General features: G+C 45.7%; 1 long non-coding RNA gene across 1 annotated transcript; it reads right to left on the bottom strand.

Moving 5' to 3' along the window:
- On the bottom strand, positions 1–22,518 carry LOC139184065 (uncharacterized). The gene is made up of 3 exons (XR_011567491.1): positions 21,966–22,518; positions 4,442–4,473; positions 1–4,350 (listed from the first exon to the last, which is right to left on the bottom strand). It is a non-coding gene; the product is annotated as an uncharacterized lncRNA (long non-coding RNA).
- Position 22,519: the final 1 nt, after the last annotated feature.

The raw sequence follows: 22,519 nt of genomic DNA, 5'->3' as shown, positions 1-22,519 counted from the left end.
TTGTGGGGCAACAAGATCCAGAGCAGCCAAATATAAATAAATAAATAAATAAATAAACATTTTTTAAAATAAAGAGATATGAGATGTTTGCTGGTGTGGCCCGAGGAGGGCATGGTAAGCCCCAGACAGAACCAACTACGGAGGGTTTGGGGGGAGGGGTCGTCAAGCCATGGGGTGATGGAAGTGAAGTGCATCAGGTCAGTGGGAAGAAAGGACCACGATGTGGAAGAATGATGGATAGAGAGAGGGTGTCTGTATGTATTAATCCCTCTTTTACAGAAGAAGAAACTTGGACCCAAAGAGGTAGTCATTTAACCATGTTTCCTAGAACTGTGTGACCTCCGGAAATGGGACGCTCAGGGCTAGAAGACAGGACTTAGCTTCGACCAGAAGAGAACAACAGGCCTCCAAGTTCTCCATGTGGGACTGACAAGCACTAGCTTGGACATTGTGTAGCAGCTTCTTAGTCTCTGTAACAGAGTAATTAGAGAGTAATAGAGTAAATAAAGCCCCAGGGAGTTGAAGAACTACTGAACTGATCCTAGCCACAAGGACGTGACAATGAGGCCCAAACTATTAATATGTGAGCTTCTGGCAAGAAACTTAAAAGATGCAAAGGAGTAAGAGAATCAAGCCAAACTGACGAATACAAACCAGGGTATTTATTAGCTCATGAACAGAAATGTTGAAGGGGTGTCCTTCAGGCATAGCTGGGTCCAGGTGTTAGGGGTAGCACACTGATTGAAACCGCCCACCCTGGCCAGGCACCATAGTAACCATTTGCTTGAGTTGTTTTATGACAGGAGATCCTGATAAGGGATAGGGAACTAATAAGCCACCACCAACCAGAAGAGTTCGGGAAAGGTCAAAAGGAGACACCGCATGTCTGTCCACTTCCCAGAATCCCTCTCACTAGCATCCATGTTGGCTGAGCGATGCGTGGGCCACCAGGAAAGACCCTGAATTAGAATGATTGGCCAAAGACCACCCAGAAACTAATCCCATCACCATAAAACCCAAGACTGCGAGCCACGTGGCAGAGCTGTTCTCCTGGGTTCCCTTACCCTAGTGCTCTCCACCCGGGTGCCCTTTCCAATAAAATCTCTTGCTTTGTCAGCACGTGTCTCCTCGGACAATTCTTTTCCAAGTGTTAGACAAGAGCCCACTCTTGGGACCCTGTAAGGGGGTGGGGGCCTCCCCCTTTCTACAACAACTGGCAACCACGAAGGGACACCCCCATTTTTACTGGGGTTGACATCCAGACCACTCGGGGTACCCCAGGACCAGCTCGCCTGCCGACGGATCTGACCCAGCAGCCACAATTGGGACTCGTTTGTCCCTGGTCTCCTCCTGACGTGGACAACTGGCCAGGGTGCCCTGACCAGGTAAGGAACAACAGATTTTGTTGACCCCTTTTATCTCACCTCTCCTTTCAACCTATCCTATCCCATCCTATTTTTCCTGTCCCCCGGTCCTGGATGCAAGAATCTGGTCAAAGGGCCTCAGCCTGAGCTGAGGATTGGAGACTGATCACCTCCTCTTGGCAGAGAACTCGAATTTTGGTTCTGGTAGGGCCAAGTTCCAGTCCTCCCTTCTCTGGAGGCCCAGGGAAAAGTCCCATAATGCCTGGGTATCTGCAGGTGGCAGGAGACGTCTGTAAGTCCACCCCTTTTTTTTCTTCTTTCTCTCCCTGACTCTTCGACATTTTGTCTCTTCCCACTCCTTCTCTCTCAACCTGGCCTCTTTTCCTCTCTTTGAAGACCCAAGTTATTTCCATTTACTCTGTCAATGCTTGGACCTGAAGTTCTGGGTCTTTGCAAGAGACTTTCTGAGAGGCTATGCTCTCTGCTCCCCATCAATTGTGCTTTCTGTTCTTGGGGAGACAATCTGGCATTAGAAGCCCTCCATCAGGTGCTGTTTCTCTAAATTCAGCCATTTAATTGAGCATTTGGCTGAGTGCGTCTACGTGGAATTGATTGATGGGGTTCAGTATAGTCGCACCTGGTTTTGGGTGAAAATTAACACCCTAGACACATCCTTAGGGGTTAATTCTTTGGGCCCAGTCCTACAGCCCCTTGATTGTGCTTACTACTGAACATTTCCTTTGGCGCATATACAATCAGCCAATTTGAGACCAGGAGAGAGCTTACAATCTCTCTAGGGTTAGATATAGGGGCATCCACCCCAATACTGGTCCCCTGGGAACGAGATATAAACTATACCATCGCTAAAATGGGAAATAAGCCTAGCTTCCCTTTAGACACCCCGCTGGGTTATCTTTTGGCCCACTGGGAGGGATACCAACTGGAAGGGCTAAAAAAGAAAAAACTTATCAAATACTGTACTAAATACGGGCCTAATTACTCCCTGGGAGGAGGGGGAAAATGGCCCCAGTCGGGATCACTTGGATACAACACGATTCAGTCTATACCGCAAACGCGAGGGTAAATACAAGGAGGTTCCCTACGTCCAGGCCTTTATGGCCCTCTACCAGGATTCCGAAAAAAAAGGAAAATATAAGCTTGAGGACTTTGATAAATGCTCTTCCAAAATCCTTTTAGCAAAATCTGAAACAAATCTCCTTGACCATCTCTTAACCTCCTCTGCTTCAGCAGAGAGGTCACGGGAAAGGAGGGTCAGACACGCCCGGAAGTCTCGAGCCTGGACCCGGAAGTAAGGAGGTTAGACCCAGAAGTCACGAGGCTGGGCCCGGAAGTTATGAGATCTGAAGGGAAGTCACTCACAATCGCCTCGGCTCCTCCTCCATATACCCCCTCCCCCATGGGGTTACAATCAGGAAGTAAGCTTTGTCCTCCACAGAAGGAAAGGTCATCCTCAGACAAAATCTGCCCTCTAAGAGAGACATCGGATGGGGAGGGGGGAACCATGCACGTTCATGTTCCGTTCTCTATGCAAGACATTACTCAGTGCAAGGAACAATTGGGCTCATATTCTGAGAACCCCCCAAAATTTAAGGATTAATTTGAGCGTCTTAGTCTTAACTTCTCCCTCATCTGGAGGGATATAATGGTCATCCTCACCTGGTGTTGTAATGATGAGGAAAAAGCTCGAATCCTAGATTAGGCTAGAAAAGTGGCTGATGAAAGACAGCGGGTAGATGTCAGTTTGGCCTCTGCCAAAGAGGCAATCCCCTCTACAGAGCCAGACTGGGATCCTAATACAAGGGCAGGAAAGGAATCCTTAAGACACCTCATTACTTGCCTACTACAGGGAATGACCCAGGGTGTCCAAAAGGTTGTTAATTATAATAAGATAAAAGAGGTTACACAGGAAGAAAATGAAAATCCAGCTCTTTTTTTGGGCAGACTCACAGAAGCCTTTAAAAACTTTACCAAGACAGATCTAAAAAGTATGGAAGGAAGAGTCCTGTTGGCCCATTCCTTCATAACCCAGGCAGCCCCAGACAGGAGAAAATTACAAAAACTAGGAAAAGGACCAGAGACCCCAGTTTCCGATTTGGTGGAGGAGGAAAATAGGGTGTTTTTGAACAGGGACTGGGAGGAGGAAGCAAAAAGGGAGCAAAAGGAAGCCCGAAAAGATAGGAGAATAGAGAGGCAGACCCAGGCCTTGGCCCAACAACAACAGGCTAAAATCCTGGCCTTGATTCATCCTGCCACTGTGCGAAAGTTCCGGGAAGAGCAAAGAAAAAAGGATCTTAACAATCCACTGCGGCTGAGACGCACCCAATGTACCTAGTGCAAAGAGGGTGGGCATTGGAAAAGGGAGTGCCCACATTGCCCTAAGTGAAGGCGTATGGAGACCCCTACACTTGCTCCCTCTGTGTTAGTCCTGGGCGACCGGGACTGATGGTGCCCAACGGCTCGAGAAACCCCCGCAAATGGTGAGGTCCAGATCACTCCTCTCGACCGCTGGGTGACTGTACAAACAGAAGGTAAGGATGTGAACTTTCTTTTAGACACGGAGGCTGCCTTCTCTGTTCTTCCTTCCCAGTTAGGACCTTTAGACTCCCAGGCTAAAACGGTGATGGGGTAGATGGAAAACCCCAAAGCTGAAATTTTACTAAGCCCCTCCATTGTAAGGTGGGCAATTGGCAAGGAACCCAGCCCTTCTTATACATCCCTGGTTGCCCTGCTCCCCTACTGGGGAGAGACCTTCTTTGCCCCCTCCAGACCAGAGTGACTTGGGGAAAGCTAGAAGTAGATAATTTCCTTTGCCTAGTGTCTGAATGTTTACAGTCAGATGTAGAAAAGGAGGAGTCTGTCCCTTTCTTAGATGATGTCAATTCCCAGGTGTGGGATGTCTTCAGCCCTGGTCTCGCCATAAATGTTCCACCGGTAAAGATTCTTCTGAGGCCAAATGCTCCTACTCCTGGAAAAGACAATATCCCTTAAAACCAGAAGCTCTTTGAGGGTCTTAGACCATTAATTAACAAATACCGAGATACTGGAATTCCAATTACCTGTGAGTCTCCCTGCAATACTCCAATCTTGCCTGTTAAAAAAACAGATGGATCTTATCAATTCGTCCAGGATCTAAGAGCTGTTCTCCTGGGTTCCCTTACCCTACTGCTCTCCACCCGGGTGCCCTTTCCAATAAAATCTCTTGCTTTGTCAGGACGTGTCTCCTCGGACAATTCTTTTCCGAGTGTTAGACAAGAGCCCACTCTTGGGGCCCTGTAGGGGGGCCTCCCCCTTCCCACAACACAGGGGCTCAAATGACATCTTCAGTATGGAAACTCTCTCTACCTCTCAGCTCTACCAGCAGGCTTCTCTGTGTGGTGCCAAGATATCCCCAGCTTTAGTCCAGCTGAAAGCCCCAAGGTTACACGTCATTGGCCTAGCATTGGTCACATGTCCATCTGGAATCAGTCCCTGTGGCTAGACAGATGGAATGTGATGATTGGTGGGGAACATAACCACCACTCTTGTAAATGACCTACAGGCCTTATCTTCCTGCAACAAACCCCCTTCTCTGCACTGTGCTATGCCCAGCCCGGTTCAGCCCATCCCAGCTCTGCCCTGCCCAAGAGGAAGTTCTACAGGGGTGGTAAAGAAGTATGGTCTACCAATGTGGAGCCTGGCAGAATCAAAATGCATGTAGGATTGTGTCTGTATGTGTGGGGATGTTTGCATGAGGAGGGGGTGTTGGTGTCTCTTGGTTTTCCTGGGGCTGTGATCTCAGAGTAAGAAGGACTGTGGAATCAGGGGGACAAAAGATAGCTACAGGAACACCATGGGAGCTAGGGCAGCAATCTGATCTCATTTTGTTTTTCAACATTTTTTTTAATTAAAAAATTATTTATTTATTATTTGGCTGTGCCAGGTCTCAGGGGCAGTACTCAAGATCTCTAGCTGCAGCATACAGGATCCTTTAGTCGTGGCATGTGGGATTGAGTTCCCCAGCCAGGGATTGAACCCTGGCCCCCTGCCCTGGGAGCATAGAATCTTAGGCACTGGACCACCAGGAAAGTCTTGATCTGGTGTCATTTTGGGTTGGGGGGAAGAAGGGGCAGGGTTGATGTGGGAGGGAGAAAGAAACTGAGGGAAAATGTAGTTCCCAATGAGAAGAGAAAAAGGAGGGGTCTTAACTCAGTACCAGTTAATGATCCCAAGGCATACCTTGGGCCTGCCCCTCCTCATCCTCTAATGGCATCCAGTCTTAACTCACAGGCTAAGCCCAAACTCCTCAATCAGCCTTCATCTGATTGATAAGCCCCTCAGGATCTGGACCCAATCCATAAAACGAACTGGTACTTAACCAGGCCTTATGGCTGCCTGGAATAAAATACTACATTTCCCAGGCTCCCTTGCAGGTAGACAAGGCCTTGCTGTCGTACTGTACTCAGTCGCGTCTGACTTTGCGACCCCATGGACTGCAGTCAGCCAGGCTCCTCTGCCCATGGGATTTTCCAGGCAAGAATACTGGAGTGGGTTGCCATTTCCTCCTCCACGGGATCTTCCCAACCAGGGATCGAACCCGTGTCTCTTGCATCTCCTGCATTGGCAAGTGGATTATTAACCACTGCCACCTGGAAAGCCCTAGATATGGCCATATGACTATGTAAGCAGAAGTGATATGTATAACTTTGAGGAAAGGAGGGTGCCTTATTTTCTGATGGAACATAGACGTGATGGCTGGAATGCCATCAGCTATCTTGGGCCATGACACTGCCTTGGGACTAGAAGCCTCGAATGGTGGAGCAACAAGATATTGTAGAAGGAAACTGAATCTCACATACCATGGAAGACTGTGCTGTCCATGAATTGACCAATGTTTTAATCCCCTCCTATTGGCCCTGTTGCAGAAAGAGGGATCACATGCCCTAAATAGTGCAAAGACATGAGAGCCCAACACATGATACCCAACAGGATAGATGAGGTCATCCTCAGTTAATTGGTCACACGCACTCACGGGCCAGAAGTGGAGGAAGACACTGAGCCACCAGGTGGGAGTGCTCTCAGGAGCAGAGTCAAGAAGCAGGGGCTGCAAGGAGGCAACCTCGGTAGTGACAGAAGAGTGGGCTAACCTCTGGTTCTCTTTCGAGGGTGTGATTGGCTTGTCTGAATAATTTCTGACTTCCGGAGAGGTAAAACGCCTTAGGTCAAGGACCAGATGGGGGACGGCTGCTCTGGCTGATAGAGAAACGAGTCAGGTGGTTGGGGTGGGGGTGCATATCTGACAAAAGTGGAGAAATTTACACTGAAGTCTTAGAGGGGGCCCTGTGAGGGTCAAGGAGGTCAAAACAGCCCATGGAATTTCAGGCCTTTCCACATAAGCAACACCAGTTATCTTGACCAGGAGAGAAAAATAGATATCGCTCTTGGTTAGCCATTTTTATTTTGGATTTTAAATTTTCTTTATATTTCTAATTTTTATTTTTTCTCCCTCCCAACCCCCCACCCCTTTTGGCAGGGAGGAAGGGATGCAACCTGCGATTTGCAGCATCTTAGGTCTCCGACCAGGGATGGAGTCTGTGCTACCTGCGGTGGAAGTGCAGAGTCCTAACCACTGGACCACCAGGGTCTAACATTTCCTCTGAGGTTCTACGTTGGTTGCATTTCACAAGTTGTTGTTTTTTTTTTTTTTTCCTACAATATATTATTTTATTTTTTATTTTTATTTTTTTTCTTTTTTTATTTTATTTTTAAACTTTATATAATTGTATTAGTTTTGCCAAATATCAAAATGAATCCGCCACAGGTATACATGTGTTCCCCATCCTGAACCCTCCTCCCTCCTCCCTCCCCATACCATCCCTCTGGGTCGTCCCAGTGCACTAGCCCCAAGCATCCAGTATCGTGCATCGAACCTGGACTGGCATCTCGTTTCTTACATGATATTTTACGTGTTTCAATGTCATTCTCCCAAATCTTCCCACCCTCTCCCTCTCCCACAGAGTCCATAAGACTGTTCTATACATCAGTGTCTCTTTTGCTGTCTCGTACACCGGGCTATTGTTACCATCTTTCTAAATTCCATATATATGCATTAGTATACTGTATTGATGTTTTTCCTTCTGGCTTACTTCACTCTGTATAATAGGCTCCAGTTTCATCCACCTCATTAGAACTGATTCAAATGTATTCTTTTTTAATGGCTGAGTAATACTCCATTGTGTATATGTACCACAGCTTTCTTATCCATTCATCTGCTGATGGGCATCTAGGTTGCTTCCATGTCCTGGCTATTATAAACAGTGCTGCGATGAACATTGGGGGTACACATGTCTCTTTCCCTTCTGGTTTCCTCAGTGTGTATGCCCAGCAGTGGGATTGCTGGATCATAAGGCAGTTCTATTTCCAGTTTTTTAAGGAATCTCCACACTGTTCTCCATAGTGGCTGTACTAGTTTGCATTCCCACCAACAGTGTAAGAGGGTTCCCTTTTCTCCACACCCTCTCCAGCATTTATTACTTGTAGACTTTTGGATCGCAGCCATTCTGACTGGTGTGAAATGGTACCTCATAGTGGTTTTGATTTGCATTTCTCTGATAATGAGTGATGTTGAGCATCTTTTCATGTGTTTGTTAGCCATCTGTATGTCTTCTTTGGAGAAATGTCTATTTAGTTCTTTGGCCCATTTTTTTGATTGGGTCATTTATTTTTCTGGAGTTGAGCTCACAAGTTTTTATATGTAATGTTTTTATCATCATTTAGCTTTGTGTTCTTGAAATTCCATATATATATGTGTGTGTATATATATATATATATATATATATATATGTTTGTTTGTTTGTTTCACAGGTGACTTAGAATTGTGTCCCCTACCCACATACCCATCCTTTTTTTAAAAAAAAATATTTATTTATTTGGCTGAACGGCATGTGGAACCTTAATTCCCAACCGGGACTTGAACTTGCACCCCTGCATTGGAAGTACAGCATCTTAACCACTGGACTGCCAGGGAAGTCCCCCCACCCACACTTTTACTAACTGAACCGAATCCTAGTGGACACAGGAGATATCCACAGAGGTGAGAATTGGAGACATAGCATGGATGCTGTTCGCCAAGAACACATAGAAAGAGAAGAGAAGGGAGTCAAAGGGAGGACCTTGAAGGATGCTTAGGTTTGAGGTGTGGGTGAAAGAGAAGCCCTCGACGGCCATAGAGAAGGAGGGTCAGAAAGGAACCTGAAAGTACCTGGTAAAACGGAAGATGTTGGACTTCCCTGATGGTCCAGTGATAAAAGAATCTGCCTGCCAATGCAGGGGACATGGGTTCGATCCCTGGTCCAGGAAGATCCCACTTGCTGTGGGGTAATTAAGCCTGTGCTCTAGAGCCCGAGAGCCACAATTACTGCACCGACGTGCCACAACTACTGAAGCCTGTGCGCCCTAAAGCCCATGCTCTCCAACAAGAGGAGCCCCCACAGTGAGAAGCCCATGAAATGTAACTAGAGAAAGCCTGAGTGCAGCAATGAAGACCCAGCACAAAGATAAATAATGTAATTAATAATAAAAAAAAAAAAACCTGAAGATGTTCCTGCTGTGTACTGGTTGGTGATGGTTCATTGTATGTGTCAAATATAAAATCACATGATAACATTTTATTGGGTCACGGGACACCCAGATTAAATATTCTTCCTGTGCACATCTGTGAGGGTGTTTCCAGAGGAGATTAGTGTTGGAATCAGTGGACTCAGTAAACCTGATGACCCTCCTCACTGTGCCTGGGCATCATTCAATCTACAGCATCCCTGAGCAGAACAAAAGATGGAGGAAGGAGACAATCACGCCTTTTCTCTCATCCTGCCTGCTTGAGCTAGGACATTGGTCTTCTCTTGCCCCAGGACTGGGAGGTGCGCAATCAGCTTCCCTAGTCCTCAGGACTCAAGCTGGAATAACGCCACCAGCTTTCCTGGGTCCTCAGCTTCCGGACCACAGCCTGGGGGCTTCTCATCCTCCATAATCACATAAGTCAACTCCTCATGCTAAATCTCCTCTTATTTATATAGATTTTACATACAGAAAATGATATGCATATAGGTATATATGAAAATATATATATAGTAACTGTATTATATATACACAAGTACTATATATATACATATGAACACATACAATATTTTATATACACAAAATATTATATATACACATTATATATAATATATATATACACATATACATATATATGGGCTTCCCTGGTAGCTCAGCTGGTGAAGAATCTACCTGCAATGCAGGAGACCCCAGTTCAATTCCTGGGTTGGGAAGATCCCCTGGAGAAGGGATAGGCTACCCACTCCAGTATTGTTGGGCTTCCCTGGTGGCTCAGTTCGTAAAGAATCCATCTGCAGTGCGGGAGACCTGGGTTCAATCCCTGGGTTGGGAAGATCCCCTGGAGAAGGGCATGGCAACCCACTCCAGTACTCTTGCCTGGACAATCCCCATGAACCGAGGAGCTTGGTGGGCTGCAGTCCAGGGGGTCGCAAAGGGTTAGACATGACTAAGCAACTGAGCACAATGCACAATACATACATTATATGTGTCTGCGTGCTGTGCTTAGTCCCTCAGGCATGTCCAACTCTTTGTGACCCCATGGACTGCAGCACGCCAGGCTTCCTTGTCCTTCACCATCTCCCAGAGCTTGCTCAAACTGATGTCCATTGAGTTGGTGATGCCATCCAACCATCTCATCCTCTGTCACCCTCTTCTCCCCCTGCCTTCAATCTTTCCCAGCATCAGGGTCTTTTCCAGTGAGTCCACTGTTCACATCAGGTGGCCAAAGTATTGGAGATTCAGCTTCAGCATCAGTCCTTCCAATGAATCGTGTCCAACTCTTTGCAACCCCATGGACTATACAGTCCATGGAATTCTCCAGGCCAGAATACTGGAGTGGGCAGCCTATCCCTTCTCCAGCGGATCTTCCCAACTCAGGAATTGAACCGGGATCTCCTGCACTGCAGGTGGGTTCTTTATCAACCGAGCTATCAGGGAAACCCTTCCAATGAATATTCAGGACTGATTTCCTTTAGTATTGACTGGTTTGATCTCCTTGCAGTCCAAGAGACTTTCAGTCTTCTCCAACACCACAGTTTGAAAGCATCAGTTCTTTGGCACTCAGCCTTCTTTATGGTCCAGCTCTCACATCCACACGTGACTACTGGAAAAAACATAGCTTTTACAGACCTTTGTTGGCAAAGTAATGTCTTTGCTTTTTAATACACTGTCTAGGTTTATCATAACTTTTCTTCCAAAGAGCAAGCGTCTTTTAATTTCATGGCTGCAGTCACCATCAGTAGTGATTTGGGAGCCCAAGAAAATAGTCTGTTATTGTTTCCATTGTTTCCCCATCTATTTGCCATGAAGTAATGGGACTGGATGACATGATCTTTGTTTTTTTTAATATTGAGTTTTAAGCCAGTTTTTTTCACTCTCTTGTTTCCCTTTCATCAAGAGGCTCTTTAGTTCTTCTTCACTTTCTGCCATAAGGGTGGTGTCCTCTGAATATCTGAGGTTATGGATATTTCTCCAGGCAATCTTGATTCCAGCTTGTACTTCCTCCAGTTCAGCATTTTGCATGATGTACTCTGCATATAAGTTAAACTGGGTGACGGTATACAGCCTTGATGTACTCCTTTCCCAATTTGGAACCGACTCTAACTGTTGCTTCTTGACCTGCATACAGGTTTCTTTACATATATACACACACACATTATATATATTATGTGTGTTTATGTAAAATATGGAGAAGGCAATGGCACCCCCACTCCAGTACTCTTGCCTGGAAAATCCCATGGACCGAGGAGCCTGGTAGGCTGCAGTCCATGGGGTCGATAGGAGTCGGACATAACTGAGCGACTTCACTTTCACTTTCATGCATTGGAGAAGGAAATGGCAACCCACTCCAGTGTTCTTGCCTGGAGAATCCCAGGGACGGGGGAGCCTGTTGGGCTGCCGTCTTTGGGGTCGCACAGAGTCGGACACGACTGAAGTGACTTAGCATAGCATAGCATAGCATGTAAAATATGGAGAAGGCAATGGCAACCCACTCCAGTACTCTTGCCTGGAAAATCCCATGGATGGAGGAGTCTGGTAGGCTTCAGTCCATGGGGTCGCTGAGTCGGACATGACTGAGCGACTTCACTTTCACTTTTCACTTTCATGCACTGGAGAAGGAAATGGCAACCCACTCCAGTGTTCTTGCCTGGAGAATTCCAGGGACAGCGGACCCTGGTAGGCTGCCGTCTATGGGGTCGCACAGAGTCGGACACGACTGATGTGACTTAGCAGCAGCAGCAGCATGTAAAATATTGTGTGTGTGTGTGTGTATATATATATATATATATTTATACATACATACACACACATGTATTTCCTTGAACATGGCTCCACTTATATGTGGATTTTTTTTCACTGAATTTCTTCAACAGTGTCACACCATGATGGGCTAAATCTGCAGATCCAGAACCTCAAATTTGAAGGGTCAACTGTAAACTTACACACGGATTTTTGACTCTGTAGAGGTATGGCCTCCAACCCCCACAGTATTCAAGGGTCATATATATATAGAGAGAGAGAGGGGCGGGGGTGGGGGCAGGCAAGACCATTCTACATAACAAATGACTGCAAAGATCAATGACTAAACCCCAGTCTCAACAGATCAGCAGCAGGGTGTCAGAGCCATAGTCATGCTGGGATCCAGTCCAACAGAGGCTGCACAGACCTGAACAGCAGTCTGTGCACGGCTGGAACAGTTGAAGAGAGAGACTCCCTATCACTTTTTCAGTGCCTTCACTCAGAAGGACCATCTACCCTCCCGCTCCTGTCTCACTGGTGAGGATTCATTACCTGGTCTTGCCTGAATGCAAGGAAGGGAGAAATGGGGTGAGGAGGTGGGGGTGGGTGGGTAATCAGGTGGAGGGAGAGGAGCAAGTGGAATATTTGCAGTATTATCCTCTCCGTGACACATAAGGACCAGCCATCTCTTCTTCTTACACAGCCCCCAACATGTCCGCACAAAGACTGTTGTCTGCAGAGTCATTAAACAGAGGAAAAACTCTCTGTCGCCCTTCATCCCACAAAGCTAGCAATTTCACATCACTTCCTCAGAGAACCCCCTCACCAAATCCCCTGATGAGAGCAGGTTTGCTTTTTTTTCTTCCACTGTTTCTTCTTCCTTGCCTCATTTTTCTTCCTGGCATTTCTCACATCCTGATTTATATATTTGCCCACTGTCCATCTCCCCCACCTGAGTATCAGCTCTACGGAGGTGGGCACTTGGCCATAGTCACTGCTGTGTCCCCAGACCGAGAACAGGGCCTCTCACATACCAGGTGATGAGTGAGAAAAATCTGGCTAAGAGGGAAATAGTAGGACTTTCTTGCGGTCCAGTAGTTGAGAGTCTGCCTGCCAATGCAGGGTACATAAGTTCCAGAGGACTTCACATGCCTAAGGGCAACTAAGTCGGTGAGCCACAAACGCTGAGACCCAGCTCTAGAGCCTGCGCTCCGCAACAAGAGTATGTGTGTGCTCAGTCACTCAGCTGTGTCCGGCGCTTTGCGACCCCATGGACTGTAGCCTCTCAGGCTCTTTTGTCCATGAGATTTCCCAGGCAAAACTACTGGAGTGGGTTGCCATTTCCTTCTCCAGGGGGTCTTCCTGACCCAGGAATCAAACCTGTGTCTCCAGTGTCTCCTGTATCAGTAGGCGGATTCTTTACCATGGCACCATGTGAAGCCCGAACACCACATCTAGAGAGTAGTGCCCCTGCTTGCCACAACCAGAGACAGCATCAAAGACCCAGCACAGCCATAAATGAATAAATAGAAAAGAAGAGGGGAGTAGATAAATAGACCAAAAAAAAATGTGTCCTGTTGAAATAATAGGCAAACAGATCTTGGATCCACCGCGGACTTTATCTACACATACTTTATTCATTTCTCCCTAGGGCTGTTGTAACCAAGGATCACAAACTGGATGGCTTTAAACAGCAGCAATGGATTCATTTCAGAAGTCCAAATTATTTATTTGGACTTGTGGAGGCTAGAAGTCTGAAGTCAAGGTGTTGGCAGGCTTGGTTCGTTTTCGAAATTACTTGTTTGTTTCTCTCCCAGTTTCTAGTGGTTTCTGGCAATCTTTGCCATTGCCGGTGTTTCTAGCTCTGTCTCCCAAGTCCCTGCCTTGGTTTCCACGTGGCCTTTTCCTCTCTATTTGTGTGTGTCTGTCTATGCTTCTCCTCTTCTGTCGCTTTTAAGGACACTGGTCACTGGATTTAGAGCTAATCCAGGATAATCTCAAGATCCTTAATTTAATTACATCTCTCTTTCTCTCTCTCTTTTTTTTTTTTTCCAGAATAAAGTCATGATCACATGTTCTGGGGTTAGGATGTCAGCACATCTGTTTGTGGATCACCATTCAAACCACTACATGGATTAGAGTGAGGAGAGTTAACATGAAGACAAAAAAGTTGCAGAGTGAGGCTAACAATCACAATCATTTTCATAAACTAAAATTTTCATGAGTTGGTTGTCTCAGAGGGGAGAACTGGGTGGCTGGGGCTGAGAGGAGACGTGGGCCTTGCCACGTTACATACTCGTGTATCTGTTGAATAAAAAATTTGACTGAAGGCTTCCCTGGTGGCTCAGTGATAAAGAATCTGCCTTCCAATGCAGGAGACATGGGTTCAACCCCTGGTCCAGGAAGATCCCACATGCTGCTGAGCAACTAAGCCCTGCACAACTACTGAGCCGGTGCTCTAGAGCCCAGGAGCTGCAACTATTGAAGCCCATGAGCCTAGAGCCTGTGCCAACAAGAAGAGAAGCCACAGCAATGAGAAGCCCATGCACGGCACCTAGAGAGTAGCTCTGCTTGCCACAACTAGAAAAAAGCCCATGCAGCAATGAAGACCCAGCGCAGCCAAAAGTAAATAATAAAGTCATGCTAAGTCTCTTCAGTTGTATCTGACTCTTTGCGAATCCATGGACTGTAGTCCGCCAGGCTCCTCTGACCATAGGATTCTCCAAGCAAGAATACTGGAGTATTTTCTTCTCCAAATAAAGTCAATACATCTTAAAATTTTGATTGAGGTATGTGTGGCAAATAATAAAAATGAAAATATGGAAAACATATGAATCAGAACTCATTTCTGAAACTGGAGATTATTATACTAAGTGAAATAAGTCAGAAAGAAAAAGACAAATACCATAGGATATCACCTAAATGTGGAGTCTAAAATATGACGCAAATAAACTAAAATATGACGCAAATAAACCTATTTATGAAACAGAATGTCTATGTGACCATTTAATATCACAGTAATCCAAGTCTATGCCCCCAACCAGTAATGCTGGAGAAGACTGGAAAAGCTTAACGTGAACGGTTCTGTAAAGACCTACAAGACCTTCTAGAACTAACACCCAAAAAAGATGTCCTTCTCATGATAGGGGACTGGAATGCAAACGTAGGAGGTCAAGAGATACCTGGAGTAACAAACAAATTTGGCCTTGGAGTACAAAATGAGGCAGGGCAAAGGCTAACAGAATTTTGCCAAGAGAACACACTGGTCATCGCAAACACCCTCTTCCAACAACACAAGACTCTACACATGGAAATCACCAGATGGTCAATACAGAAATCAGATTGATTATCTTTGCAGCCAAAGATGGAGAAGCTCTATACAGTCAGCAAAAACAAGACCAGGAGCTGACTGTGGCTCAGATCATGAACTCCTTATTGCCAAATTCAGACTTAAATTGAAGAAAGTAGGGAAAACCACTAGATCATTCAGCTGTGACCTAAATCAAATCCCTTACAATTATACAGTGGAAGTGACAAGTAGATTCAAGGGATTAGATCTGAGAGAGTGCCTGAAGAACTAGATGGAGGGTCGTGACATTGTACAGGAGACAGGGATCAAGATCATCCCCAAGAAAAAGAAATGCAAAAAGGCAAAATGGTTGTCTGAGGATGTCTTACAAATAGCTGAGAAAGAAGAGAAGCTAAAGGCAAAGGAGAAAAGGAAAGATATACACATTTGAATGCAGAATTCCAAAGAATAGCAAGGAGAGATAAGAAAGCCTTCCTCAGTGATCAGTGCAAAGAAATAGAGGAAAACAATAGAATGGGAAAGACTAGAGATCTCTTCAAGAAAATCAGAAATACCAAGGGAACATTTCATGCAAAGATGGGCACAATAAAGGATGGAAATGTATGGACCTAACAGAAGCAGGCCTTAGGAATTATCACTACAAACAAAGCTAGTGGAGATGATAGAATTCCAGTTAAGCTATTTCAAATCCTAAAAGATGATGCTGTGCAAGTACTGCACTCAATATGCCAGCAAATTTGGAAAACTCAGCAGTGGCCACAGGACTGGAAAATGTCAGTTTTCATTCCAATCCCTAAGAAAGGCAATGCCAAAGAATGATCAAACTACTGCACAATTGCCCTCATCTCACACACTAGTAAAGTAATGCTCAAAATTCTCCAAGCCAGGCTTCAGCAATACGTGAACCGTGAACTTCCAGATGTTCAAGCTGGTTTTAGAAAAGGCAGAGGAACCAAAGATCAAATTGCCAACATCTGCTGGATCATTGAAAAAGCAAGAGAGTTCCAGAAAAACATCTATTTCTGCTTTATGGACTATGCCAAAGCCTTTGACTGTGTGGATCATGATAAACTGTGGAAAATTCTGAAAGAGATGGGAATACCAGACCACCTGACCTGCCTCTTGAGAAATTTGTATGAAGGTCAGGAAGCAACAGTTAGAACTGGACATGGAACAACAGACTGGTTCCAAATAGGAAAAGGAGTACGTCAAGACTGTATATCATCACCCTGCTTATTTAACTTAAATGAAGAGTACATCATGAAAAATGCTGGGCTGGAAGAAGCACAAGCTGGAATCAAGATTGCTGGGAGAAACATCAGTAACCTCAGATATGCAGATGACACCACCCTTATGGCAGAAAGTGAAGAAGAACTAAAGAGCCTCTTGATGAAAGTGAAAGAGGAGAGTGAAAAAGTTGGCTTAAAGCTCAACATTCAAAAAACTAAGATCATGGAATCCAGTCCCATCACTTCATGGCAAATAGATGTGGAAACAGTGAGAGACTTTATTTTTTTGGGCTCCCAAACCACTGCAGATGCTGATTGCAGCCATGAAATTAAAAGACGCTTACTCCTTGGAAGGAAAGTTATGACCAACCTAGACAGAATATTAAAAAGCAGAGACATTACTTTGCCAACAAAGGTCTGTCTCATCAAGGCTATGGTTTTTCCCGTGGTCATGTATGGATGTGAGAGTTGGACCATAAAGAAAGCTGAGCACTGAAGAACCGATGCTTTTGAACTGTGGTGTTGGAGAAGACTCTTGAGAGTTTCTTGGACTGCAAGGAGATCCAACCAGTCCATCCTAAAGGAGATCAATCCTGAGTGTTCATTGGAAGGACTGATGTTGAAGCTGAAACTCCAGTACTTTGGCCACCTGATGCAAAGAGCTGACTCATCTGAAAAGACCCTGATGCTGGGCAAGATTGAGGGCAGGAGGAGAAGGGGATGACAGAGGAGGAGATGGTTGGATGGCACCATCAACTCAAGGGAAATGAGTTTGAGTAAACTCTGGGAGTTGGTGATGGACAGGGAGACCTGGCGTGCTGTGGTCCATGGTGTCGTGAAGAGTTGGACACAACTGAGTGACTGAACTGAACTGTATAGCATATGCACACAAATTGTTCATATTTATTAAAAATAAACTATATTAGTTTATATACAGGTTTGGTCAGAGTAAATTATAGTGACTTCTTTCAAGGTGGGAGGCTGCACTGGGTCTTCACTGTGGCACACAGGCTTTCTCTAGTTGCAGTGTGAGGGGGCTTCTCTGGCTGTGCAGCACGGGCTCTAGAGTGAGCACACTCAGCAGTCGTAGCATGTGGGCTTAGCTGCTCAGTGGCATGTGGACTCTTAGTTCCCTGATCAGGAGTTGAACCCGAGTCCCCTGTATTAGAAGGTGGTTCTTAACCACTGGACCACCAGGGAATTCCCAACAGTGGCTTCTTAAGGTCATCTTGTATCCTTTCAATCCCATGCTGTCTCTTGCCCCAACAGATGGACCCCTACTCAGAACCTACCACATCTTTCTGTGGGTCTACATATACAGTAGAATCTACATATCTTAAACGTGTGTCAACCACAAGTCCTTGGAAGCTGTAACACTGCCGTGTTGGGAGAAGGAGACCCAGAGAGGGCACCAAACTTTGGGCAGGAGGCTTCCCAGGGAAGGTTGCATCTTTTTTTTTTTTTAACTAGAATATGGATACCTTTCTTGACTGGGGTGCTCCCAGCAGGGATGAATGACACCAGACTGCTGTGTTATTACCTGGTAAAGGACACATGTGAAGCAGTCTGACAATGTCAAGTGTTGCTAAGGACGTGGAGCAACTGGAATGCTCACACATTGTTGTTACGGGTGTAGATGAATACAACCACTTTGGAAAAACAATTTGACACATACCAGCAATTCCACTCCAACGTATGACCTCAGAGAAACTCTTGCACAGGTCCTCTGGGAGATATGTACAAGAGGGCTCAGAGAAGCACTCATCATGCTCTGATGATCAAGCATTGATCATTGATGATGTTTCCTCAAACTGGAAACAGCTGCACTTTCTACGGACAGGACAGTAGAGAATTATGGTGCATTCACGATATGGTAGTGAAAATAAGGGCTTCCCAAGCGGCTGGTGCTAATGGTGAAGAACCCGCCTGCCAACGCAGGAGACATAAGCGACAAAGGTTTGATCCCTGGGTTGGGAAGATCCTCTGGAGAAGGAAATGGCACCCCACTCCAGTATTCTTGCCTGGAGACTCCCATAGACAGAGAAGCCCGGTGGGCTATAGTCTATGGGGTCACAAAGAGTCAGACATGACTGAAGCAACTTAGCACAGTGAAAACAAACACACCCCCAACTACACAAAATATGGATGAATCATAGAAGCATATCGTTGAGTGAAAAAAGCAAATCATAAGGGAGTCCCACCATTATGAATTCATTTGTATAAAAGTGCAAAGCAGGCAAAATAAACACTATGTTCTTTAGGAATATAAAACATAATGAGAATGGTAGGACAAAATCCTGCTGCTGCTGCTGCTGCTGCTAAGTCGCTTCAGTCATGTCCGACTCTGTGCGACCCCATAGACGGAAGCCCACCAGGCTCCGTCATCCCTGGGATTATCCAGGCAAGAATACTGGAGTGGGTTGCCATTTCCTTCTCCAATGCATGAAAGAGAAAAGTGAAAGTGAAGTCGCTCAGTCATGTCGGACTCTTAGCGACCCCATGGACTGCAGCCCACCAGGCTCCTCCGTCCATGGATTTTCCAGGCAAGAGTACTGAAGTGGGGTGCCATTGCCTTCTCCGAGGACAAAATCCTAGGATGTTGTTACCTTGACAGGAAATAAAGATAAGGGGATCGTCAATGATACTGACAATGTTTTTATTCTTATACAAAGCATATGTGTGTGCTAAGTCCACATGTATGTGCTAAGTTGACTCCAACCTTAGCACATCATCTGAATGGAATGCATGAAAGAATTCAAGTGAGAACTGCCCAGCTGAATCCAGCCAACTCTTAGGATTCTAAGAGATAGTAATACTAAATGACTAGGACTTCCCTGGTGGTCTAGTAGCTAAGACTCTGCCATGTAATGCAGGAGACACGGGTTCCATCCCTGGCCTGGGAGGATCCCATGGGCCTTGGAGCCACCAAGCTTGTGCACCACAATTATTGAGTCAGTGCTCTAGATCCCAAGAACTGCAACTACTAAGCTCTCACGCTGCAACTACTGAAGCCCTCTCACCTTAGAACCTGTGCTCAACAACAAGAGAAGCCACCGTGATGAGAAGCCCGTGCACTGCAACTAGAGAGTAGCTCCCACTTGCCACAACTACAGAAAGCCAGCACATGAACAGAGAGATGTATATATGAGTCCACCTTGCAATGCGAGGGACGCGAGTTCAATGCCTGGTTAGGGAACTAAGATCCCACATGCTGTGGAGCAACTAAGGCTGCGTGCCACAACTACTGAAGCCCACGTGCTCTGGAGCTCACATGCCACAACTAGAGTCCGTATGCTGCCAAGAAAGACCCTGCATGATGTAGCGATGAAAAGGCTGAAAGCTACAACTAAGACCTGACCCAGTCAAATAAATGCATAAATATATAAAAAATGATTAAACAATTATTGTAATTTTACACCACTGGGTTTGGTGTTGTTTATTATACAGCAATGGATAACTGATACAGATCTCTTCCACTGGGGTAGGTGGGGCTCTGGAAAGGGGATGAGGGGGACTCTTGTATGGTTTCCTTCATCCTGCTGAAGGAGGTCACTGTCTTCCTTTCTTGCCTCCATCCCAATACCCAAGCCATGAGCATCACCCATCACCTTTGCATATGATCACTTTTCTCTTTCTACTGCTATTATCTGAATTCCAGGCACCATCACCTCCCTCTCTAGCCTCTCTGAGGCCATTCTTGCACTTAATCCCCTAAACTATCCTCTACACAGCAACCATAATGACTTGCCCCCCAATTCTTTAAAAACTTTTTATTTTGGAATACTTTTTGATTTACAGACGACTTGTCCTACAGGCTGTGCTTGGGTCCCCCTGAAATTCAAAGGTTGAAGCCCTAAACCCAAGTTTGATGGTATTAGGAGAGGGGGGTCTTTGGGAAATAATTAGGTCAGGCAGGTGGAACCTTTATGAATGGGATTAGTGCCCTTATATGTAAAGAACCTGCTTGACAATACAGGAGATGTAAGAGATATGAGTTTGATCCCTGGTTCAGGAAAATTCTCTGGAGGAGGGCATGGCAACCACCTCCAGTATTCTTCCCTGGAGAATGCCACGGACAGAGGGGCCTGGCGGACTAGAGTCCGTAGGGTAGCAAAGAGTCGCACACAAGTGAAGCAACTTAGTACTGCACGGCACATAGTGCCCTTATAAGGGAACTTTTGCGCTCTGTGCCTCTCTCTCTTCCTCCCTCCTTCCCTATCTCTGTTTCTATCTCTGTGTCTCTCTCTCTGCCATATGAAGGTACAGCAAGGAGATGCTGTCCACAATAAAGGACTGTGAGAAATAAATGTTTGTTGCAAACCCACTCAGTCTGTAGCATTTTTGCTATAGCAGCTTGACCAGACTATAATTTGCAAAGGTGGTTGGTACAAAGAATTCTTGTCTACCCTCTGCCCAACTGCCCCGAATGTTAATATATTGCCTAACCGGGCATATTTGTCACAACTAAGAGATTAACTAATGTTGATATAACACTATTTACTAAACTACAGACATAATGTCAGTTTCCCCAGGTTTTACTCTGATGTCCTTTTGTGGTTCAGGATCACATCTAACATTTCATTTGGTTATCATGTCATCTTCTTAGATTCCTTTAAACTGTGCCAGTTTCTTGGTCATGCTTTCTCATGACCTTGACACTTTTGAAGTATACCGGTTAGGACTTTTGTAGAAAGTCCTGTCCCTTCGTTTGGGACAATCACCTGATGTTTTCTCATTAGATGGAGGTTATGGGTTTTGGAGAGAATACCAGACAAGTGCAAGTGTCCTCACGTCACATCAAGTGCCCATGACATGCACACTACTTATCACTATAATGATAAACTTGATCACTTGATTGAGGTGTTATCTGCCAAGTTTCTTCACTGCCAGACTACATTTTCCCTTTCCATTCTTTTTTCTAAAAATGAGTCACTAGGGACTTCCTTGGTGGTCCAGAGGTTAAGAATCTGCCTTGCAATGCAGGGGACACTGGTTTGATCTCTGGTGGGGGAACTAAGATCCCACATGCCATGAGGCATCTAAGCCCACCAGTGGCAACTACTGAGCCCGTGCACTCCGGAGTTTACGCACCACAACTAGAGAGTCTGTGTGCTGCAATCAACAAAAGATCTCCCATGATGGAACTAAGACCTGAAACAGCCACATAAATAAATAAGCCCTGTCTTATTCACTGAACATAGTAGGTGCTCAGTAAGTATTTATTGAATAAATGAAGACAGAGGTTGGAAGAATATGAAAGCCAGATCCATTCTGTTCTTCTCTAATTATGGTCACAACACTCATGCATCTGAGGTGTATATATATACATGTGCCACGTGTTCAGGAGCAGTACACTGTAAGCCTCAGTTTCACCACGTTTAAAAATGAAGATAATTAAAGGATCCATCTGGAAAACGGCTTTGAAAGTTAAATAAGCTAAAGCACAGGAAGATGATACTCATATCTGACATTAAACAACTGTTATTACTCTTATCTATAAAATGGGCATAACAGTGATCTACTACATAGGATTCTAAGTGCAGAACTGTTTCTTGTAAGTATAAAGTACTATATAAGTGATTAATGTTGTTGTTATTACCATCATCATGATCTGGTCAGGCCACCGGCCAGTCCATCTGAATTTTTTTTTTTCTCACGCCCCTCTGCACCGTGTGATCTTAGTCCCTGGACTAGGGATGGAACCCATACCTCCTGCAGTTGAAGCCATGAGGAAGTCCTGAAACCTCTGGACTGCCAGGGAAGTCCTGAAAGATGTTTTAATCAATTTCATCTTTTTATTTTGTAAATCCCTTTCCTCAGCCCGGCCGGTGGCCCCAGTATGTTTGCCAGGCCTTCGCTGTACCCAGACTGGGCGCGGATATCCTTGTGCTGGGGATTATGACCCTTCTGGACCACAGGCGCTCATCGCCCCGCCCACAGGCCAGGACCGCCTGCATCTCCATGGAAACCCACCAGCCACAAGGGGGCGTGACGCCCTGGAGACGGATAGGCTCCTCTGCCTATTGGGTCAAAGTCATCTCCGCGAGGGGCACAAATGGGGCCTCTGACGGGTGCGTCCTTGCGGGAAGGCGGGAATACGGCGACGGGCAGCCGGGACTGTACAGTCTCTACCAATCAAGGGTCGAGGTGGCAGTGATGGACAGGCGTAGCGGGAAAAAGCCCAGAGTGCGGGCTTTCGCCCAACCGGCGGGCCGCAGTGTCGAGCAACGGCCAATGAAGAGGCGGCGGGGGTGGGGCGAAGA

Source organism: Bos indicus, chromosome 7 (assembly GCF_029378745.1).
Source record: "Bos indicus isolate NIAB-ARS_2022 breed Sahiwal x Tharparkar chromosome 7, NIAB-ARS_B.indTharparkar_mat_pri_1.0, whole genome shotgun sequence".
Lineage (NCBI taxonomy): Eukaryota > Metazoa > Chordata > Mammalia > Artiodactyla > Bovidae > Bos > Bos indicus.
The sequence above is the reverse complement of the archived record's forward strand: the minus strand, read 5'-3'. Positions and strand labels throughout refer to the sequence as shown.